Source organism: Dipodomys spectabilis, unplaced genomic scaffold, assembly GCF_019054845.1.
Source record: "Dipodomys spectabilis isolate Male_0828 unplaced genomic scaffold, ASM1905484v1 ptg000341l, whole genome shotgun sequence".
NCBI lineage: Eukaryota > Metazoa > Chordata > Mammalia > Rodentia > Heteromyidae > Dipodomys > Dipodomys spectabilis.
Genome location: NW_024871018.1, coordinates 2,011,012 through 2,034,859, shown reverse-complemented (window position 1 = coordinate 2,034,859; position 23,848 = coordinate 2,011,012). Strand labels below are relative to the sequence as shown.

At 37.9% G+C, this 23,848-nt stretch overlaps 1 pseudogene; it reads right to left on the bottom strand.

The window, feature by feature from the left end:
• Window positions 1-23,490: 23,490 nt before the first annotated feature.
• On the bottom strand, window positions 23,491-23,587 carry LOC122095244 (annotated as a pseudogene).
• Between the last annotated feature and the right edge of the window lie 261 nt (window positions 23,588-23,848).

The following is a 23,848-nucleotide window of genomic DNA, read 5'->3' as shown; positions in this document are numbered from 1 at the left end:
TGTTTTTTTGTTTTTATTTTGGCCGGTCAAAGGGCCTGAACTCTGGGACTGAGCACTGCCTTTCACCTCTTCAGCTCAAGGCTAGTGCTCTACCACTTGAGCCACAGCACCACTTCTGGCTTTTTCTACTGATGTGGCACTGAAGAATCGAATCCAGGGCCTCATGCATACAAGGCAAGCACTCTACCACTGAGCCACCTTCCCAGCCCATGTTTGGATGTTTTTGAGAAGAGGGATTTGGCATTTGCTTTGCATCCTTGATTAGTAATGAATGGGTATTATTTTACTCCAAATTTTGTCTCCTTTTATGTTCCATAAACAGTTACACACGATCATCATTCCATCGCATATCTTCAAGTCCTTCTTTTATTTCTTTTATCATTATTATTTTGTTGTTGTTGTTCTGCTGATCCTGAAGCTTGAACTCAGGTCCTAGGCAGTGTCCCTGAGCTCAAGGCTAGTACTCTGCCACTTGAGCCACAGCACAAATTTTGGGTTTTTCAGCCTTGGCTTGCTTTGAAGCATAATACTCAGATCTCAGCCTCCTGGGTAGCTAGGATTACAGGTGTGAGCCAACAGTGCCCAGCAATTCCCTCTCTTTCAGATATTATTTTAAAAGCCTCCTGCCCAAGGTCACTCCTAAGATAGTAAATGGACCTATGCCAATAGTTCCTTCAAACTCTTATTTCCTGTTATGGCTATGGTGTGTCTTTTGCATCGTATCGTAGACCTAATTCACTGTTCCCTTTCCAATCCATGATTCTAGATGTGTTACTAATAATTACCTAAATTTTGTGGCTAGAAACTCTAAATCACTCAACTATTAATTTCACTTAATTTTTTTTCAATATGATTGTTCTTCAGTACAAATCTGAGCTTATACTCACCTCTTCCATCTACCTCTTGGCATGAGCAGAGCCTGGGCATATTCTACCTCAAATGCAAGAGGTTAGCCAAACAATAGCCTACAGTAATTCTGCCTAGGAGTCCGGACAAGTATTTGAGTGCCTGAAAGAAGCAATGCATTCTGGCATGGGAAGGGGTGAGAGAGACAACAGCCTAGAGAGCAAACTGACAGTCACAACATTTAACAACTTCTCTTTTGGAGAAACTGACCTCCTGCAAAGTGGCAGTGAGATAACTCACCTAGTGAATTTTCGTATATGAAGGAAGTTGTCATGTTTCACTACACAACTCACTTTTAGTCAAAGAGAGGGTCATTCTTTTGTGTCCTCCTTAGGCCCAGTCTCATTTTATCTCCATCTTAGACGTTGCTCATAGTCTGTTCCTTCCAGAAGGTCCTTGATGAAGAAAGTGTGAAAGTGTGATCTTTTGGCTTCTGACTGGCCCTGTGGGAACTGAGGCCACTTTTAGTTTTGAACCTGTTCCTTATGACATTGGGAAAGCTCATTCTCTGAATTTTGCCCTAGTACCAAATCTCTTCATAGAAAGTCAAGGGAGATTCTGCCTGAGGGAGTGAGTTTCTCCAATTCCAAATAGGTCAATAAATAATCTGATTCTAAGACCCAAGTGGAAGTCCTTCACCAGATTCTCCAAGCTGGAGTGGATGTTAGCTCAGACTCCAGGCCATCCTCATATTTCTCCAGCTCTTTCTCATGAACCAAAAAGTTACAGGAGTTCAGTTCAGAAACAAAGATAAATGAGAGTAGCAGAAGAATCATTGGCAAGGGAAGAAATTAGAAACTTTGGGGGAAACAAGCTCAGAAAATCTAGGATCACTCACATCATTTGGGAATCACATCATAAGATTAGGGAATAAAAGTAATAAATTACTACCTAAATTAGTGACTCGTCTATTCTACTTCACTGTTCTGTCAAAAGGTAGCTGTCCTAGTTGTATTTTGATCAGGGAAATGGAGCACATTCTTTCCTCACTGAGTATCTTCATCCATACCCCAGGTGGTTCTCACTCTCTACTTCTCTGTTACTATCCTTTGTTGGATTCAATCAATGACACTTGAAAGTGTTATCATCTTCAGACATTTTCTTCTAATCCATTTGTTATCAAATAAAACAAATTATGTGGAAATATATGTCTATGGTAAATTTTCTGCATGGCATATTTATTTTATGATATTAAGTATTATTTTTATACTTTCATTTTTGAAACTTGAGGAAAATATTTTGTTACTATTAACAATAACTATTTGCACATTTTTTGTATTTTTCCATGTCTGTGTATTTGTTATTAACCTTCTAACATTGTCTTTTTCCCCAACTGTTGCCTTCTTAAAATTTCAAGTTACAAGCTATATATGATTGTCCTGTATGTGTGCAGTGATATATTTAAATTTTGATCTGATATCCACATATTATAGGATATCATCAACCTATTGTAACTGCTCTGAAAATAAATAAGGAGGTCCTCAACTGCATGGATCAACTAGATTTAACAGACATCTACCAAATATTTCACACAGCACCATCAGAATACACGTTTTCCTCAGAAGCACATGGGACATTTTTCAAAATAGACCACATTTTAGGTCACAAAGCAAACTTCTCCAAATTCAGAAACATTGTACTTTTTTGGGGGGGGGTCCAGTCGTGGGACCTGAACTCTAGGCCTGGGCGCTGTCCCTCAGCTCTTCAGCTCAAGGCTAGCAGTCTACCACTTGAGCCACAACGCCACTTCTGGATTTTTTCTTTTAGCTTATGTGGTGCTGAGGAATCGAACCCAGGGCTTCAGGCATGCAAGGCAAGCGCTCGACCACTGAGCCACCTTCCCAGTCCAAGAAACATTGTACTTTTACCTTGTGTTCTCTCAGACAACAAGGGAATAAAATTAGAACTCAACACAAAAGGCCACCAAAGAAAGTCCTGTAAAACATGGAGGCTGAACAACACACTGTTGAATCACCAGTGGGTCATGGAAGTGATTAGAAAGGAAATTCAAATATTCATGCTATTCAACAAAAATTAACACACAATTACCAGCTCCTCTGGGAAACATCAAAGACAGTACTCAGAGGCACTTTATAGCTCTGAGTTCCTACACCAACAAATTGGAGAGATCTGAAACCAACAATTTAATGACACATTTGAACCTCCTAGAAAAAGAGCAAAAAGATAAATCCAAGTCCATTAGATGGAAACAAATAAGTAAAATTACATCAGAATTAAGCGAATTAGTTTTAAAAAATGATAAAAATAATCAACAAAACAAAGAGTTGGTTCTTTGAAAAAATTAACAAAATTGACAGACCCTTAGCAAATCTTATCAGAAAAAGGAGAGAACACACCCAAGTAAATAAACTCAGAGATGAGAATGGAAACTTCACCACAGCAACAACCAAGATTCAGAACATTATAAGGGAATACTTCTCAAAACTTTATTTTAATAAGTTTGAAAACTTGGCAGAAATTAACCTTTTCCTGGCAGATATCGACATGCCGAAACTAAACCACAGTGAGTTAAACCAACTTAAAAGGCTCATACCAAGCATTGAAATAGAAAGAGCAGTAAGAGACCTTCCATTTAAGAAAAGCCCAGGATTAGATGGATTTACAGTGGAATTCTACAAGGCCTTCAAAGCAGAGGCCTCACCAATAGTCCCTCCAATTCTTCAATGAAATTGAAAGAGAATGTTCACTACCAAACTCATTCTATGAAGCCATGATAACCCTCATCCCAAAACCAGGCAAGGACTCATCAAAGAAAAAGAACTATAGGCCCATTTCTTTGAAAAACATTGATGTAAAACTTCTCAACAAAATTTTGGCCAATCGATTTCAACAATTCATCCAAAAAATCATAAACTGCGATCAATAAATATTCATTTCAGGGATTGAAAGCAGGTTCAATATAGTCAAATCAATTAATATGACTCGTCACATCAACAAAGAGCAAGGATTAGAACCACATGATTATCTCAATAGATGCAGAAAAAGCATTTGACAAGATCCAACCAACCCTTTATGATGAAGTTTCTGGAAAAATTAGGAATTCATAGAACATTCCTCAACACAATAAAGACTGTATATGACAAACCTACAGCAAGCATTATAATTAATGGTGAAAAACTAAAGCCACTTCCTCTTATCTCAGGAATGAGACAAGGATGTCCACTCTCCACTTCTGTTCAATTTAGTATTAGAATGCCTAGCTACAGCAATAAGACAAGATGCAAACATCAAAGGGATCCAAATATGGAAAGATGAAGGAAAATTCTCCCTCTTTGCAGATGACATGATTTTCTATTTAAAGTATCCCACGGACTCCACTATCAAATTACTGAAGCTGATTCAAAATTTGGCAAAGTAGCAGGGTAAAAAATTAGCCCTCAATAATAAATGGCTTTTCTGTATGACAACAATGCGAATATCATGGGTGAAATCAAGAAGGCAACCTCATTTATAATAGCCCCACAACAAATAAGAAACCTAGGAATTAACTTAAACAAAGAAGTGAAGGACCTCTATGATGAAAACTTTAAAAACCTTAAAAAGGAAATCAAAAGAGAACTTTGGAAGCAGAAAAACCTCCCATGCTCCTGGATTGGAAGGATCAACATCGTGAAAATGGCAATACTTCCCAAAGCTATCTACAAATTCAATGTAATACATATCAGTATTCCAACCTCATTCTTCAAGGAAATAGAAGAGGCAATCCAAAAATTCATATAGAACAATAAAAAACCCAAATAGCAAAAACGATCCTTAACAGAAAGAACAGTGCTGAAGGAATATAAATATCAAATTTCAAACTCCACTACAAAGCCATAGTAATAAAAACAGCCTGGTACTGGCACAAGAACAGACATCAGGACCAATGGACTAGAATTGAAAACCAGAAATGAACCCACACCTAATCTTCGATAAGGGAGCTAAAAAATAGAATGGAAGAAAGCAGCCTCTTCTGTAAAGGGTGCTGGCTAAATTGGTGGATCACTTGTAGAAAACTAAAGCTAGAGCCTTATATAGCATCCTGCACAAGAATCAACACCAAATGTATCAAAGAACTCAGAGTCAAAGCAGACACCCTGAAAACAGTACAGAATGGAATACGAGATACCCTAGGTCTCCTTGGCACAGGCAGAAATTTTCTTAATAGAAACCCAGAAACACAACAAATCAAAGAAAGGTTGGACAAACGAGATTGCTTGAAATCACAGAGTTTCTGCATGGCAAAGGACATAGCTTGCAAGATCAATAGCAATCCCAAGTATTTGGAGAAGATCTTCACTAGCCGTAAAATGGACAAGGCTCTCATATCTAAAATACACCTGAAACTCAAATAATTAAAATGCCCAACAACAAATCCTCAAAGAAACAACTTCCCAATGAATAAGTGAGCTAACGACTTAAAGAGAAACTTCTCTGAGGAGGAAAGAAGGGTGGACAATAGTCACATGAAGAAATGCCGTAAAAGAAATGCAAATCAAAACACCATTGAGATACCACCTCATTCCATTTAGAATGTTTATATTCAAGAATTGTAATTAAAACAGATGCTGGAAGAGATTTTGACAGAAGGGAACCTTATTGCATTGTTGGTGGGAGTGTAAATTTGTTCAACTACTTTGGAAGGTAGTATAGAGGTTCCTAAAAATATTCCACTTACAGCTCCCCTATGACCCAGCAAACCCACTTTTGGGCATTTACCCAAATGATCACAAACAAAGCAATCAGCACAACTATGTTTATTGCAGCATTATTTACTATAGCTAAGATGTGAAACCAAGCCAGATACCCCTCAGTAAATGAATGGATCAATAAAATGTGGTATATATACACAGTGGAATGCTATGCCTCCATCAGAAAGGATGGCATTGCCCCATTTGTTATGAAATGGAACGACTTTGAAAAAATTATGTTAAGTGGAGTAAACTAGGCCCAAAGAAACATAGGTCTCATGTTTTCCCTTATTTTCAATAACTAATATATGTCTGAGACAAGCAGAAACTGTAAGATGTTAGGAGAAATTAACTCCAAGATAAGGATTCAAATGTATTTTCTTTCTCGTGATTGTTTCTAACATATGTATAAGGTGATTTCTTTGTTTCTTTGTATGTCCTTCCCCCACGGTAAAGCCTTGCTTTCACTGTATTTGATGTTTGTATAATTTCTGGAGGGGAGGGAAAAAACATATTGTTTAAATAGGGATACAGGTGGACCCATTCCAGCAATGAAATGTACAAGACTTTATGTCGAAAAACAAAATGTACAACTTTGGCTAGGAGGTGGGGTGGGGGAAGATAGGAAGGGATGAGAAGGGGAAACAAAGGTGGAGGCAACAACGCTTGATAAGAAATGAACTCATTACATTGCCCATGTAATTGTAACCCTTCTGAAAGGTACGTTCACAATTTTAAAAAAAAAAGAGACAAAAAAATCACCACTATGGTTTCTTGTGAAAAGACATGAATACAATCAGTTTGTCAAGGAAATTAACCCATAACTTGCAATATTGTCAATTTCATAAATGATGTAAGAAGACAAGAACAAATTTCAACTCAAAGTGTATGATATAAAATTTACTTTGTCTCCTGTAAACAACGTTTCAATTCTATCTATGTCTTCTTCCCAAAGTGATTAGCATTTTATTCTAATCATATTTTTAAATTAACTTTAAGTAGTTGTATAGAAATTGCTGTTTGATAAAGCAGTTTACGTATAGTAATTTGTGTGGTTTTTTTTCTTTTCTTTTTTCTTTCCTGAGGTTTGAAATCTGGGTCTGGGCGCTGCCCCTGAGCTCCTTTGAATGAACGCTAGAGCTCTTTCACTTGAGGCTCAGCAGCACTTTCAGATTTTTCTGAGATTTAATTGGAGATAAGAATCTCATGGACTTTCCTGCCAGGGCTGGCTTCAAACCTAAATCCTCAGCCTCCTGAGCATTTAGGACAACAGGCGTGAGCCTCTAGTGCCCGGCTTAATAAAATGCATCATGTTTATTTTTGGCTAGTCCTGGGGCTTGAACTCAGGGTCTTGGCAATGTTCTTGAGCTTCTTTTCCTCACGCTAGCACTCTATGACTTGTCATAGTGCCAATTACAGATTGTTTTGTTTATGTAGTACTGAGGAATCAAACCCAGCGCTTCACACATGCAAGACAAACAGTGTACCAGTAAGACACATTTCATGGCTAATGCAATGCACCTTGAGGTTCACTATCCCTCATTCCTCTCAATCCTATCTCATCCCTCAATTTACATAATTTTGTAGAATATTCACTGACTCACAATGTCATAGTCACTAAGATGATATGTCACAGATCATAATTTATTGATAGTCTTATTCATCCATATACTAAACTTATTGATTACAGAATTCTGTGATTTTATATTTTAAATTATCACTCAGATTCACCCACTACTATTCTAAACATTTTCCTAAGATTAATGCAAATGCAATCTGTAAATATTCGATGAAGTACAATGATTCATAGAACATCTAAGAGTTGGACTATGAACATCACCTTCAGTTCTAGAACATTTTATCTTCACTGCTCTATCAAAATACTCCAATATTTATTAATAGCCACTTCCTGTCATCATTTCAACCTACCCTCCACTTGACCAACCATTACTTAGTCTACCACTACGGATGTGCCAATGTTAAAAAGCTCACATAATTAGAGAATGTAATTTATTTTATCCATTTCTCCCATGCAATATTAGTGCTTCCCAAGTAGATATAGAGAATATTGTTTTTTATGCATGTGTATAACTGTATAATGCCCTCAATGAAAATTTCAATATTTTATTTTGTTATTGTAAAAGGTTTTGCTATGTATATTCTTGTACATGTGTCTCACTTGACATAAGTTGAAATATATTTTGTATATAAAATTATGATTGAAAATGCTGGATCATAGAGGCAACTCTATATGTAATACCTTAAAAATTGTCAGTATGTTTAACAAATTGACAATATCATTTTAAGTGCCAAGCACCAATGTATAAGGATTCCAATTTCTACATAGTGGTTCTGCAGGAATCTCTTATTGTTGTTTCTATTTCCAATAATCTCTATATGTATGCTATGGCTAGGTATAATATGACCTACTCATATGTTTGTATATTATTACAGAGATATGTATTTGGATATTTTGATAACTTATTTAGGAAGATTAAAGTTTTTCATTTGCATTAATATTTAAAAGTTTATGAAAATTTCTAAAAAACACCTGACCAGCACTCTTTGACTCATTGACAAAGAAATATAAACTGGAATGTATTTCTCCGTCCAATATTAAAGCTGTTAGTGTAGAATTGTTATGTTTGTAAAGGAAAGATTACAAAGCTCAATGGGTCTGTAGGCACTCGATTAGATTCACATAATTATTATTAAGGAATATTTAATAAGGAGTAAAACTAAATATTTGTGGAATTACATTCTCTTTAATAAGAGATGATAGGTAGACAGTATTGGGGAGAATTAAAAAATGAGCATTGACTTAAACATAACAATTTATTCAAATATTAACTTCAAGCAGGATTAAAACATGGCATATAAAACAAAAAAATTGATGTAAATATAAAGCAAAGGAAGATGTCTTTACAATTTTGGAGATGAAGCATTCTTAACTTAGGCATTAAAATTATAGGAAAGGAAAACTTGATATATTAGAACTCAAGAAAAGTGTAAAGTAATTTGGTCTGTGAAAGCCCATATACAAGTAGTGAATAGAATTTGGGAGCAGAGGGCTCATGTATCTCACCTTAGCTACTTGGGAGGCTGTGATTTGAGTATTGCTGTTTGAACCCAGACCACAAAATAAAGTCCCTGAGAATCTTATCTGCGATTAATCAGCAAGAAAGCAGAAGTGAGGCATTACTCAAAGGATAACTTGTTAACAAAACAACAAATCTCAGGGACTCTGTATTCAAACCCCAGGACCATACACACATGTAAAAATGTAATAATAGTAATAATAATATTGATGATGCTGATGCTGATGATGATTATGATGATGTTGGGTACCCATAGTCAAGGATGAAATATTTGCAAATACTATAACTGAAGGATGCCTCATATCTATATTCTACATAGAATTCTCAAAACCTAATGTTTAAAAAAATCAATTAGAAACCAGCAAAATATATCTTGTGAAAAATAACCACAAGAAAATCATCATCAGTCATCAAATAAATACACATTAAAACTTAAATGACATCATAATACATGTATGAGAATTACTCCACATAATACAATAATGACCATACTAAATGCTATCAAGAAACAGAGAAACTGGATGCAGGCAGGAATGTCAAATGGGAAAGCCACTACTAAAAATATTGTGACAGGTTCCTAGAATATGACATATGCAAGCATGCACAGTATAGCACAGGAATTGAGCTCTTTAGGCTTTGTCTCATAGAAATAAAATGTAACATTCAACCAAAATGCCAAAACACAGAGATTTTTAGCAGCATTACTTCCTCTAGTCAAAGAAATGGAAATCAATTCAGTCTTTCTTCAGGTGAATGGGAAACAAATTGTGCTACATTCTCTATGACAGAACCAAAAGGCAACTCGAGTGAATACAATACAATATTAAAGCATACAATAACGGAATAATCTATCATATATTTGAAGGCAATCTTAAAAGCTTATTTATTGCATGATCTAGAAGTTGGAGAAAAAAATTGCGGTGGTTGCCAGGATGAAATAGGTTTGGGATGGGACAAAGAGAAGTAGTGGGTTTAATAATAAAAGGGAAGCATGAGAAAGACTCATTTTTGGTAAAGAAACGTATGTGTAAATATGGTATATTCATATAGAGTTGATAAAATTATATTGGACTTAATATGTGCGCAAAATAATTAAAACTACTGAAGTATGCATAAAGTACTTGTGAAATATTAATGTCATACTTGTGATCATGCTATAAATATTTAAAGAAACCAGGAAAATTATTCCAGGGATATCTCTGTGTTCTTCTTATAACTTCATAAAGATCCATACTAACCTCAATAGAATTTAATGATATCTAGAAAACAGAAGTCAATATAGAAAGTTTACATTGAAAAATAGTCTGAGTCCAAGCTTGAGCTTAAATATACCCTGCTAATTAGAAAGCAGAGATTTAGAAGACATATCAGGGCCAGTTTTGACAAAAAAAAAAATAGTGAGAAATTACAAAACCAAAGTAAGTTAGATGTAGTGTAATTTCCCTGTTATCTCACGTTTGTGGAAGTCATTGGTAATAGATCATTGCTCATGAAGGCTTGGACAGAAAAATAATCTAAAGTGTTAGAGTCTTAGCATCTTCAAGCACCAGTAGTGCCAAAGGAAAAAACGAAAAAGAAGAAAACAGAAAAGGAATGGAAAGGACAGAAAAGGAAACTATTTCCATTTCATATTTGTTTTATGTCAATGGGTACAAGAATTGAAAATATTTTGTTTACTTTTTGAGGATTCAGGCCTCTCTAAAATGAAAGTATTTATTTCAAGTAACTATTGTATTACTACTCTTTATTAAATTATTATTAGGCCTTCTTGGAGATTGACCAGCTCTCTTGTAAAGTTTGGAAATTGTTTATGAATTCTTCAATAATTAGCTATTCTACTTTTCATTTTATCTTTTCTCTCCCACCTTTTCCACTGTGTATTTTAGTTTGTGTTGAAAACTTTCCTCAATTTTTTCTTCTAAACTTAGAATGTTGCTGTTGAGTTTATATAGAAGTCGGTTGTTTCTATGATATCTTTTAAAATTATATGCAGATATATGTACTTCACATGTATGATTGATTATTAGAGTTCATTGCAATAAGCAACATTTTATTTGGTCACATGCACATACGTATTGAGCCATTGTGATCCTCTCCTAAGAATAGCTTCCCATCTTCTTGCCATGTGAATGCTCAGACTGCAGTTAGTTAATCACGTCCAAGAGGAATTATTTGTCGTTTACTATCTATTGGATTAACTTGTAGTTTTATGGACATAGTGTAGTTATTTCAAATGAGGAAAACCTTGCAGCATATATTTAATTGGATCTGGCTTATTTCACTTAATATCGTTTTCCATTCTTTCCATTTCCTCAGGAATGGGTAATGCCATTCTTTCCAAAGGAAGCACAGAATTTCATCAATACAACAGAATTGAAGGCCCAGAAATGAAGCCACTCCTTTAGGCACATAATCTTTGATAAGTAAGTCAGAAACCCAGGATGGAAGAAAGACAGCCTCTTCAAAAAAATTGTGCTGAGGGGCTGGGAAGGTAGCTCAATGGTAGAGCGCTTGCCTTGCATGCCTGAGGCCCTGGGTTCGATTTCTCAGCACCACTTAAGCAAAAAGAAAAAAGCCAGAAGTGGGGCTGTGGCTCAAGTGGTAGAGTGCTAGCCTTGAGCTGAAGAGTTGAGGGACAGCGCCCAGGCCGAGAGTTCAGGCCCCACGACTAGACACCCCCCCCAAAAAAACAATAGTACTAAAAGAATTGTCTGTACACAGAAAACTTTAGTTAGATCCTTATATATACCCCTGCACCAGAATTGATCCCAAATGAATCAAAGACCTCAATGTAAGTCCGGATAACTTGAGAATGTGACAGGAAGAGTTAGGGGAAACATGAGGGCTCCATGGCACAGGTCAAAATTTCCAAAGTAAGTTTGGATAAATGGGATTACATCAAACCAAATCAATCATTTGTCAGACTCAAAAGCCATGAAGAAAAAAGAGATAGTGTAGCACAGATTTATTAGGGAGCAAACCTACATATGAGAGCCTCAGCCAATGCTAAACCTTACTCTCTTATCTACCTAGGTTATTTGTAGTGGGTTTACATGAATATAAGAGTTTTCTTGTGGAGAATAGGAAGACCATGATAAAACATAGATAGCATGTGAAATGAGTTGTAGCTGAAAAAAGGGTGGGATTTAGGCACGTGGTCTAGTTCAAAGCCTTGGCTTGGTGCCAGCTAAGTAAGGTATAGCTGCACAAAGGAAGAGGGATAAAATAGGAGTGGTTATAAACAAAAGCACTGATCAGAAGCCTCAAAATAAGGACCCAGTCTATGTGGACCAGTCTCTAACGAGGTTTTTTAAAAAAAATTAACAAGCACTCTTTTAGATTTTTGCAGAGCGGGATGGTGCATAGTCACAGGCAAGGTCTGCACTGTCAGGTAGTCCAGTCTTCTCTTTCACATGTTACCCAATAGCCAAGTTTCAACACAAATGACTACAATGAGATTGTACAAATCAGACTGTGACTTTTCCCTCTCATTAATCAAAATTCTGTCAAATGATTTCTGTCTGCAAGATGTTTACATATTTCTCATGATCTTTCCTATTTTGTCTTCATTATTGATGCTCATACTACTTTTTTGTTGCTGTCTTGTGTGTATTTGCCATTTTTAGGGCTTGAACTCAATGTTTAATGGTCTCCTTCATATTTTTTGCTCATGGATGATGACACTCTATTCCTTGATCCACATCCTCACCTTCTGCTTCTTGCTGGATAATTCCAGATATTTTTTTCATATTTTTGTCTGTTTGCACTGACAATGAACTAAAATATTCAGGTCTTAGCCTCCTGAGTTTCTAGGATTCTACACATGAACAGCTAACACCAAGCTTTGCTATACTGTTATGCTAATTATGTGTTAGAAGAAAGTGGAAGTATATTTGTTTTAAGTGTGCAATTTTCAAATACCAGTTTTAATCAACTTGATATAATGTAACTGTTATCAATTTTAACAGTGAAATATATGAATGTTACACATTCTCAAAGAAATATAATTGAAAACAAAAGGCATAATTGTTTTCTTAGAACAAGTAATGGAACCATGAATTTCATTCACATTATAATTCATGTTTTATATAACTTTAATTAGCACCCTTCCATGACTAGGTTCAATTCCTCTGTACCACAGAAAAAGAAAAAGCCAAAAGTGGCACTGTGACTTAAGTGATAGAATGCTAGCCTTGAGCAAAAGAAGCTCAGGAACATGCCGAGAACTTGAGTTCAAGCCCCAAGATTGGCAAAAAAAAAAAGTGAGCCTGATGAGACGTATTCTTCTGGGAATCAGAGGAGGGCCGAGTTTATAGGGAACAGGTAGGGTAAAGGGGAGATAATGGTGGTTAACCTCGGTAAGCTATTCAGGAGGCTGAGATCTGATGATCCCAATAGAAAGCAGAAAGTCTATATGAGACGCTTTTCTCTAATTAAACACACAAAAAGCCAGAAGTGGAGCTGTGGTTTAAGTAGTAGAGTGCTAGCCTTGAGCACAAAAGCTCAGGGATCAGATAGCATCCAGGCCATGAAATCAAACCCCAGGACTGGCACGCACATGCACACACACACACACACACACACACACACACACACACACACACACACACACACACACACACACACACACACACACACACAAGATAGAGCATTTGCCAGTCAGCCTGCACAAGTTCTATCTCTAGCAACTCAATATTAAAAAAGAAAAGATGGAGAAGGGAAGGAAAGACTTGCTCCAGAAGGTGATATAAGCAGTGCCAAAATTCTACAGGAGTTCTAAAATGTGGATTCAGGGCAGAGGGCTTCAGGCAGAAGATACAGCATGGGCAAAGGTCCTGAGGTGTGGTGTGGAGCAGATGGTGTGGGTGGAATGAAGGTTCTGTGGCTTCAGGCAAGTATGGCAGGACATTCAAGGCTGAGTCACAGGTAGGGCAGAGGGTGGGGTCCCAGAACGGGGCGCAGGGTGAAGATTAGCTTAGCTTTTTACTAGGGACCCCATCCTTTTCCTGTGGCTGGAAGCTTATTTTTAACAGCTCCTGACCCTCAGACCTCCTTTGCCTGTAGGATTCAGGGCAAATGCTGGGAAGAACGCTTGCTTAAGAAAAGCTTCTAGCCCAATGCCACCAGTGGCTCAACCCCTGTAAATCTTAGTTACTCAGGAGACTGAGATAGAGATTGTGGGTCAAGCGAGCTCAGGGGAGGAAAGTTAGTGAGACTCTTCTTGCCGATGAACTACCAAAAGCCAGAAATGGAGCTGTGGCTTATGTGGTAAAGTGCTAACCTTGAGTGAATAAGTTTAGAGACCAGAGCTCAGACCCTGAGTTCAAGCCCCAGTACTGGCACAGAAAAAAAAAGAAAAGTTTTTAGGAGCTCCTAGTCCACTGTGGTGAAAATCCATATCAGCTGGGCACTGGTGGCTCACAACTGTCCTCCTAGACCTCAGAAGACTGAGATGTGAGGACCACGGTTCAAAGCCAGCCTAAGCAAGAAAGTCCGGGAGACTCTGATCTCCAAGGAACCTCCATAAAACCGGAAGTGGCTCTGTAGCTCAAGTGGTAAGCTGAAGAGCTTGGGGATAGTGTCCAGGCCCAGAGTTCAAGCCCCATGACCAACCCCTGGCCTGCTTGTACCTCACTCTCTGGCTCTAAGCAGAGTACTTTTCAGTGGGCCCCTAAGGGTCTCCCAATGTCTAGGTGTCCTACAAGTATTGAGAGCAGCCTGTTTGGAGGCCATTGCCTACAGATCAAGACACAGTACCAGAGAAGGGTGGAGCCTTGGGGCATGGAGATAATCAGAATGGCATCTGTCATGGGTGTAATGTGGATCTGAGCAGTAAATTGAAGTCAGACCACAGTTCTGAGCCGGGAGGGGCAGAAGCTACAAGATGTCACACCAGGTAATGCCCACTCATGCGGATATCACACGAGTGAATTTGTCAGGCACACCTTGGGCAGGTGTTGTGTTGGGCTCATGAAAGACTTGTAGTCTCAGGAATCCACAGCCGGCTGGCTGATGCTTGTAGCAGACGCTGTCCCTGAAGTCCCAGGGCTCAGAGGCCTGCTTTCCTTTCCAGTGCTCAAGGGCACATGAAGGTCTGCAATCTTGGGTCGACTACAAATGAGCATCCATAGTGCCCTCCCTTTGGTCCTGTGGCCCAGTGCACAGATGGAGGGACAGGTTCCATGGAACTTACTGTCATGGCCCAGACCCCTCAGCCCAAGAAGGATTTAGGGAGAAACTACTTGATATGCCTGTAGATTTTACTGTGACAATGCCTCAGGACTGCCCCAAGTTCTAGCTCACCTCATCATTACCAACTTCCTGTGTGTGTGTTTTGTGTGTGTGTGTCTGTCTGTGTGTCTCTGTGTCTGTGTGTGCACACATAAGCACCTTGGTACTAGGGCTTGACCTCAGGGCATGGGCTCTATCCCTCACTTTTTTCATTCAGTGCTAAAACTCTACCACTTAAGCCACAGCTTTTCTTCCAGCTTTTGGGTGGTTATTTGCAGAAGAGAGACTCACAGACTTTTCTATCTGGGCTGCCTCTGAATGGCAATCCTCAGATCTCAGACTCCTGACGAGCTAGGAGTATGAGAGCTCCTGCTATTAGCATCTGGCCACACTTCCTTTCTTGGCTAAAACAGACTACCTATCTCCCAGCTGAGCACCCATCTACAGCTACCCTTCCTACCTCAGGCTTCAGATGAAACATAACCTCCTCCCCTGAGGAAAAAGAATGGTATCAGGATTGAGTTTTATGTTCTTCACACAGTCAGGGGATGGTGGAAGCTGATGTGGAGGTCAGAGATCTAGGCCAGGGCAAGTAGACAGCTGTTAGAACAGAAGAGAGTAGGAAAAGACATCCATGCAGCTGGATGCTAGTGGCTCATGCCTATAATCGTAGCTACTCAAGGCTGAGACCTATGGATCAATCAAGATTCAAAGCTAGCCTAGGCAAACTCTTATCTCCAAAGAATCACGAAAAACATGGGAAGCAGAGCTACTGTAGTTCAAGTAGTACAGCATCAACCTTGTGCAAACAAGCTAAAGATACCTAGGATACCACCTAAGCTCTGAGTTCAAGCCCTGGTAAACACACACACACACACACACACACACACACACACACACACACACACACACACACACACATCCTTAGCAGGTGCCAGTGGCTCATACCAGAAATCCTAACTACTCAAGTGATTGAGCTCTTAGGACAGCCAAGGAGGAAAGTATGTGAGACTCTTCTGTCTACTCAGCTACTAAAAAAGATGAAAGGTGAGCTGTTGTTCAAGTGTTAGAGTGTTAGCCTTGAACAAAGGAACCTCAGGGACAGTGCCCAGCTCTGAGTTCCAGCTCTAAGATTTTTTTAAAGACACCCTACATCCCATTCAGGGCATAAATCCTGATTTTTCTCATCCTAGATCTCACCTTTGCTCCTGCCACTTCCACAGCACAAGTGGCCGGTGTGTGGCCAACACTGGGTTAAGAAATTACACAAGGGGGACATAGCCAGTTCAAGGATAATGCCCCAGAACATTGAGGCATTGGCCATATCAGTCTCTCATCCCCTAGTTCTCTGGCCCTGGAGCTCAAAGTCTGTGCCTCTGTATTCTGGACATCTGGAATTGTCTAGAGGCCCTGCTCGGGTCGGAAGATAGACTTACCTGTGATAAGATATGTTGACATTTCCTAGACATCGACCAATACTTTCAAGCCACCTTGGCCTCACCTCCCATGTAAACGCGGATCATCCTTGCTGGGTTAGCCTTCAGTCAGCTATCAAGCTCGAGTTGGTCAGAGCCACTGGCAACCACCCTTCCCCCACTCCACTGCCAGACTGCTGGGAGTGGGATGTACAGCCAGAGGCCCATCTGAGGAAAAGGACAGGACATCGCATGACTGACCCTGCCCTCCCAGAGGCAGGGGAGAACATATGCCAGCTGGCCCTGCTGACCCAGAATCCTCTGGAGGTGGACAAAGATATGGACAGCCAAACTTGGGCTCCAAATGAAAAGTGGAATATTCAGGTCTCTGACAATTTAAGACTCATTACAGATCCTGATGGGGGCTAAAAGCTAGTATGCAATGGAGAACACCATCCGAGATTAGGAATAGGCAGACAGGCACTCACAAAGTGGACAGGGAAAAATGAGGGAAACACACACACACACACACACACACACACACACACACACACACCAACGTGTAGCCCAAGGCCTCAGGAGTCCTTGAGCACATGAATATTCCAAACCCCGAGAAGATGGCACTATTGTTCTCAGAACAACTGTAGACAAAACTCAGAGCCTCTACACATCTGGAATGGCTCCTAACACAGCAGGACATTTCCTACAGTACACACAGCTTTTCCCAGAATTTGTTATTTTTTATTTCACTTTTCTCAAGTCTAGCATTTTATTGCTTGTGCCACAGCTCCATTTCTACCTTTTGCTGGTTACTTTCAAATCAGAATCTAATGGACTTTTTTTCTTGGTCTGCTTTCAAACCACAATCCTCAGATTTCATTTTTCTGATTAGCTAGGATTAGTGACATGAGCCGCTAGTGTGGCTTCTACTTTTTTCTCTACAACTATCTAATGCACATACTTAGATAGTAATATAAAACTGAAAGTATAGAAGCAAGATGTACAGTGATGATACTGTCCTATCAGAAATTCAAGTTAGTTAGGTAAATTTCTTAAGACCATAAACAAAAAAATACCATGATACAGTATAAGAGAACTCACTATTGAACATATGAGCTTTAAGAGCTTTCTAATAGATCCATTATTTATTGTTACCCAACATTATAAAAATGTATGAGGCATTGGTAAATTAGAAGTCCTATGCATGACTACATAAATTCCTTGTTTTTTAAAAGACAATTTTTTCATCTAAAAAAGTAGGCCTGTCTATTTTCTTTATGTGATTTTGATGATTGAAGGTGCTTAGTGAGAAGGTCAAAATGTATTAGTACTTCTAAACTATCAATTCTCATTTTTTCTTCTTGGAGAATATAATGATCAAAGCAATAGTTCAGAATCAGCAAGCAATAGTTCAGAATCATGCTTCCAGTGCAAATGGATCACCACTGATAAATCCTCAATACCATTTTCCACAAAGTTTTTTGTCACAGATACAAACTGCCTGCCTTCTCTAGCTGCTTTACTAGCTTGAACCTATTTCTTCATTGTACAGGAAAAGTGTGATTCAACTGATTTCAGGAAGATTTTACTGGAATTACCAAGGATTTACTAGAATTACCAAGGATTTAGATTCTTGTCTGTAATTTGGTCAAAGCTATGTCTCTTTATGTAGGCTACTAAAATGTATTTGCTAATTTCAAGCAAATACATAAATTCTATTTCCATCTTTTTTAAAAAATAAAATTTTGTTTGCTCTATAAATTGATCAGAGGCATGGATTTTGTGGCTAGCTAGGTCATTGCACATCTGTATCTCTGGCCATATATCAGATTTAAGCTCATAGTGTCTTTTCTGTAACCCTTTCACATAATTGTTTACTTTTCTCCATAGAGGCCTTAACTGTATCATAAGATCTTTCTTGTTCCTTCTTTGATACTAAGTACCAAGGAGACCTAGATCTAGCAAGTCTCTCCGTAAATGAAAGAGAGAAATAGGAAGTTCTTTCTTCTAAGTAGTTTTCCCAATGGTTGCCATCCTTATCATACACACCTGTAAAAGGCTATGGATCTGGGGTAGTCTTTGGAGTCCTCTAGATAATGGAGGATCCCACCATTTTCCTCTGATAAGCCATTGCCACCTTCCATCTACCAACTGTTTAAGAATCTTATTTAGCTTTTGGTCTAAATATCCCTCTACATCTTTCTTATCTACAGGATATCTATATGAGTCTATTGTATATGCTTTAGGATTAAAGGAAAGTCTCCAGTAGCCATACACTCTTTTTGCTCTAGCCGTGCCTACAGCTTCTCTTACAATCAATTCCTTCTGCTGATGTGACGTCATGAAACCCCCAATACTTTTATATTTACTTATGACTTGTCTAATAGCCTCCATAAGAGGGGCTTAGAGTAGCAATTAATTCTGGTGAATTAGTCATATTCTCAGGACACTCTTCGGATGTTGGAGTCATCGACACTTTTAAGAAAGAGCCTTGAATAAGGGAACATTGAGCATGAGTAAGTAGAACAAGCAGCAGGAACAGTAAAAGATTAATGGGCACTCCTATACAGGGAAGAAAAGAAAAACAGGAACAGAAACACAACTTTCCCACGGCTTGCCAGCCTTTCCAGGAGGTAGGCCTCTTTGAAGCCCCATTCTCTGAGGTAGACTTCGGTGAAGTCCCATTCTCAGAGATAGGCTTCTGTGATAGGCTTCTGTGAACCCCCATTCTCAGGTCTGAAAGCAGGTGTTCCATGCTAAGCAGACTCCACCAGAGTAGGCATGGCATTTGCCTCTTTTTTATTTTTTAGATGTGACAGAGAAATTTCTTCTAGTATAGAGGAGATGGGGCAGAAGACTAGTTTGAAGAGGACTGGAAAGACAAGAATACATATAACAATTAGTATTATGACTCCAAATGTAACCAAGTTGTACCACCAATCTAAAGGATTAAGACTTTTTAATCCTCTCTGTAAGTCTTCTGCCAAAGAATTTATCCCCACGCTTTCCAAATGAGCTTGACTAAGGGCGGAGATGTCTTCCTGTAGCTGTCCTATATCATGAGTTAAGCTTTTGTCCTTCCAGATTTTTTGTAAATGCACTTTGGTAGCTTCCCAATCTAAACTCTCATTATAAGGTAATGGGGTAACACAAATATATTTAAATGACTGATGACATCTAGTTGTCAGCTGGGTTTTTAGATTATTGACTTCAGTCCCTAACTTTAAGACTACTATTTCCAAAGCCTCTAGTTTGTTTTTTAATTTTGGATCAATAATTTGTTGCTCTGTTAATGTTAGAGAAACATCCTTATTTAACTCATTAACAAAATGTGCCGAGCCTTTTCAACCAGCTTCTCAATCTTTCCCCACGTAGGTGGTGTTGCGGTTTTTGTTGAATTAGCCTGTGGTGGTGATAGAGAGAGAGTCTTTATCTTCTGCTCCAGTTTTCTCTCCTGATGTATTTTCATTTTCTTCCTGGCTCTTTTTTGGGCCTGAGAAAGGCCTGATGAGTCTGTTTGGGACCCAAATCGGGGATTCCCATTCCTGTGGGAAACCATAAGCATAGTTCTCCCGGGTTTTAACAGGATGTCTGACCCACGCCAGGTTCCAGTGAGTAGATCCTTCCATTTTAGTAAAGGAAAAGTTGTAGTTTTTTCCATGCCCCAATGTCTCATCATTGGAGTTATTCCTTGCTCATCAGCATTGAAATGATTAAGAACCAGTAAAGCATGGTTAACAGTGTAATGGGGGGAGTATTGCTTCTCTCCTCCCTGTCTAATTCTTGTCAATTGACTTTTTAAGGTCTGATGAGCCCGTTTTATGATTGCTTGGCCTTGTGGATTATATGGAATCCCTGTTTTATGCACGATTTTTCATTGTGCACAAAATTTAGCAAAAGCTTTGGAGGTGTATGCTTGTCCATTGTCTGTTTTTATTTCCTTAGGAATTCCTAGATCCACAAAGGCTTTAACCAAATGTTGAATAACATCTTTCACACCCTGTCCAGAATGGGCTGTAGCAACCATAGCATGAGAATAAGTATTTATAGTAACATGGACAAAGGAGAGTTTCCCAAATTTTGTTACATGGGTAACATCCATTTGCCACAGAACTCTAGGCTTTAAGCCTCTAGGATTTACTCCCAATTTTTGTCGATGAAAAACTTATTGGCATGCCTCACATTCCCTAATAATTTGTCTTGCCTGTTCTCAGGACACTTGAAACATATTCTTAAGGCATTAGCATTCTGATGGTGTAGTCTATGACTTTCCTGAGCTTCTTCTAAAGCTGACATTGCATGACTTTCCTTAGATAATGTCTGCAAACTTGTTCCCTTGAGACAAAGGTCCAGGGAGATTACTATGCCCCCTGATGTGTTCCACAAATACTTTTGTCGTTCTTTGTTGTAATAGTTGTTGTAATTTTATTAAGTACTCTTTTACTTTAGAATGACCAGTAACTAGGGCTGTTTCAATGGCAGGAAACAAGGATACCACATAGCAGGAATCTGTGTAAAGGTTAAACTCCTCTGAATAATTTTGAAAGGCTAGCAGAACTGCAATAAGTTCTGCCTGTTGTGCAGATACAGTTGGGTCATAAGATATTAATGGTGGTTTTGTACTGCAATAAACCACAGACTTTCCGCTAGAAGATCCATTTGTAAAAATAGTTAATGCCCCGCCCAAAGGTTCTGTAACCACAACCTTTGGAAATATCACAGGGGTTTCAGTATAAAAATGTAACAAAGGATGTGGGAGCATACGAAAGCTTATTTTATTTGTGTAAGTTAATACAGCAATTTTCCAATCATCATCAATTTGTATTAAATGATCTAATTGTTTCTTATTATAAGGGATAATAATGTTAGGTATTTCTTGGCCAAATAATTCTCTAGCTCTTAATCTAGCCTTTAAAATCAAATTAGCGCATAAAAAGGGATATGAAGCAACTATTTTTCCAGAGTTATGGGAATAATGGATCCATTCCAGTATCCCATCCTGCCAAAAACATCCTATGGGAGAAAAGCTCGTAGCCAGAATTATAAAGGACCATGTTTGTGCAATATTAATTTGTTGTATTTTAGCTGTATTCAATGCTTTTTCTACCAATTTTATACAGGATAGGGCTTCAGGAGTTATTTTCCTGGTGGATTTAGGATTAGGGTCTCCGTCCATCATTTTCATCAAAGGATCTAATTGTCTTTTAGTTATTTTTAAACTAGGCCGAATCCAATTAATAATCCCTAATAATTTTTGGAAATCATTTAATGTTTTTAGTTTTTAGACATAATATAATCATGTCCAATCACTTTTCCCAAATAATTTAAAGGTCGTTCATGTTGAACTTTATCAGGAGCTATTATCAATCCAAATTTTGTTAATTATTCTACCATATCCTGTAATATTTTTTCTGTCTATTCTCTAGTTTCATCGGCCATAAGTATATCATCCATATAATGAATAACATATGCCCCTGGATATTTTTCTCTAATTTGTTCTATAGCCCTTTTCACATATTGTTGACATAAGGTAGGGCTGTTTTTCATGCCCTGAGGTAGCACTTTCCATTGGTACTTATCATAAGGTTTTTTAACATTAGCCGAAGGGACACTAAAAGCAAATCTCTTGGAATCTTCTGGTTGTAATTTTATTGTAGAAAAGCAATCCTGTAAGTTTATTATTATGTATCTACACTGTGGGACTGCAACAGAAGAGGGTAGACCTGGTTGAACGGCTCCCATGTCATGCATGATCTTATTAATTGCCCTTAGATCTTGTAATAATCTCCATTTTCCTGACTTCTTTTTTATTACAAAAAAATGGAGTATTCCATGAACTGGTAGTCTTTTCTATTCTTCCTTGACTCAATTGTTCTTGAACTAAGTCCTGTATGGCTTGAATCTTTTCTTGAGTTAAGGGTCACTGGTTAATCCATACAGGATCATCACTTTTCCATATTATTTTGTCAGCATAAAGCTGTTCCTCAGTGGCCCCTATGAAAAATTTTGCTCCTTCGATGAGGAATCTATTTGTCCTATTTGTATTTTCATGTCTTGAATGATGTCTCTGCCCCATAAAGAAAAGGGCAAGCTGGGGATAACAAGGTTTGAAGTGGCCTTGCTGCCCTTCACATACCCATTTGAGTCTCTGAGCTGACTAAGCTACATTAGAAGCCATCCCTAATCCAATTAAGGAAGAAGAAGTATAATGCACTGGCCAGGCCATAGGCCAATCTTTTCCAGCTATACAGGATCTGTCAGCTCCTGTCATTTGTTTTCCATTGATTTAATGGCCCTGTGAGGCCTTTTATCTGTAATTTCCTGAACCCAGGCTACAGTATCTGTGGTTCCAAACCCTCCTTTTCTGTTTTGATTCAGTGTGGGATTAGGCAAGTTTAGATATGAGAGTAAAAGTATTTGGCAATCCTCTGCCCTTTATGAACTTGAATAGTCTCATTTAGAGACCTTATCATGACCTTTATAGTGGTAGGACTGTCTGAGTCTATTACACCTGGTAAAACCTCTAAATTCTTTTTATAGTTTGAGCCACCAGCGTCGGGCAACACCAATACTTACTGTAAAAATTCATGAATTCCATGGAATTCTTACAAGTGAATTGCCTGCATTGGATGTCAAATGTATTCAAGAGTTTTTGTATACATGTATAATGATTTCTGCAGAGTTTGTGAAATTTTAATCAGAAATAATTTTAACTTATCTGTTTAAATGAGTAGTACAGAAACTAAAGTATTTCGGGTGCTTGTCTGAAAAAAAATATTTTAAAATATTCTATGTTTGTGTAATGTTCATAATTTATTTTATTCTCTCCTAGATATAATTTGAATTCTATATTATCTTATAATATATAGGTTCATTAATGTTTCCTTTCAGATTGTATTCCATATAGAAAGTTTTAGATTCCTTTTTTACCTAGGTCCTAATATTATTTTTCTTTGGGATAACATGACAATGTTTTCTAATTTCAAAAGTTTTGTAAAGTTTATGGTTTGTAAACGCCTTTATGATGTGAAGATTTAATACACTGATGCCAAACTAAATTTAATTATATTAATTACGTGTGTTGTTACACTTGTTATTTTGTAATCAACTTTTTAATAACTGTTTTTCATTTCTTGCGTCTGAAGAATGAAAAGTACGGAATACTTCACAAATTTTCATATCATCCTTGTGCAATTGCCATGTTAATCTCTGTATTGTAATTTGGGAATACGTGCTGCTGAAACATGTAGTATCTTATAAATTTAAGTAGCTAATGATGCAATCTTTATACAGACTTATATAATTGGTTGCCTACTTGTAACAAGGAAACTATATTGTTTCTGACAATGCTACTGATCTTATTTCCCTAAAATTCTGGGAATAGTGGAAAAAAATATATTGTTCAGCCGAATGCTCACATTTGCAAACTTTTTTTGTCAATGACAATTTTAAGTCTTTTTCATTTGGAATTTGATCATACTTTCAATAATTTATAGCTAGGTTCAAA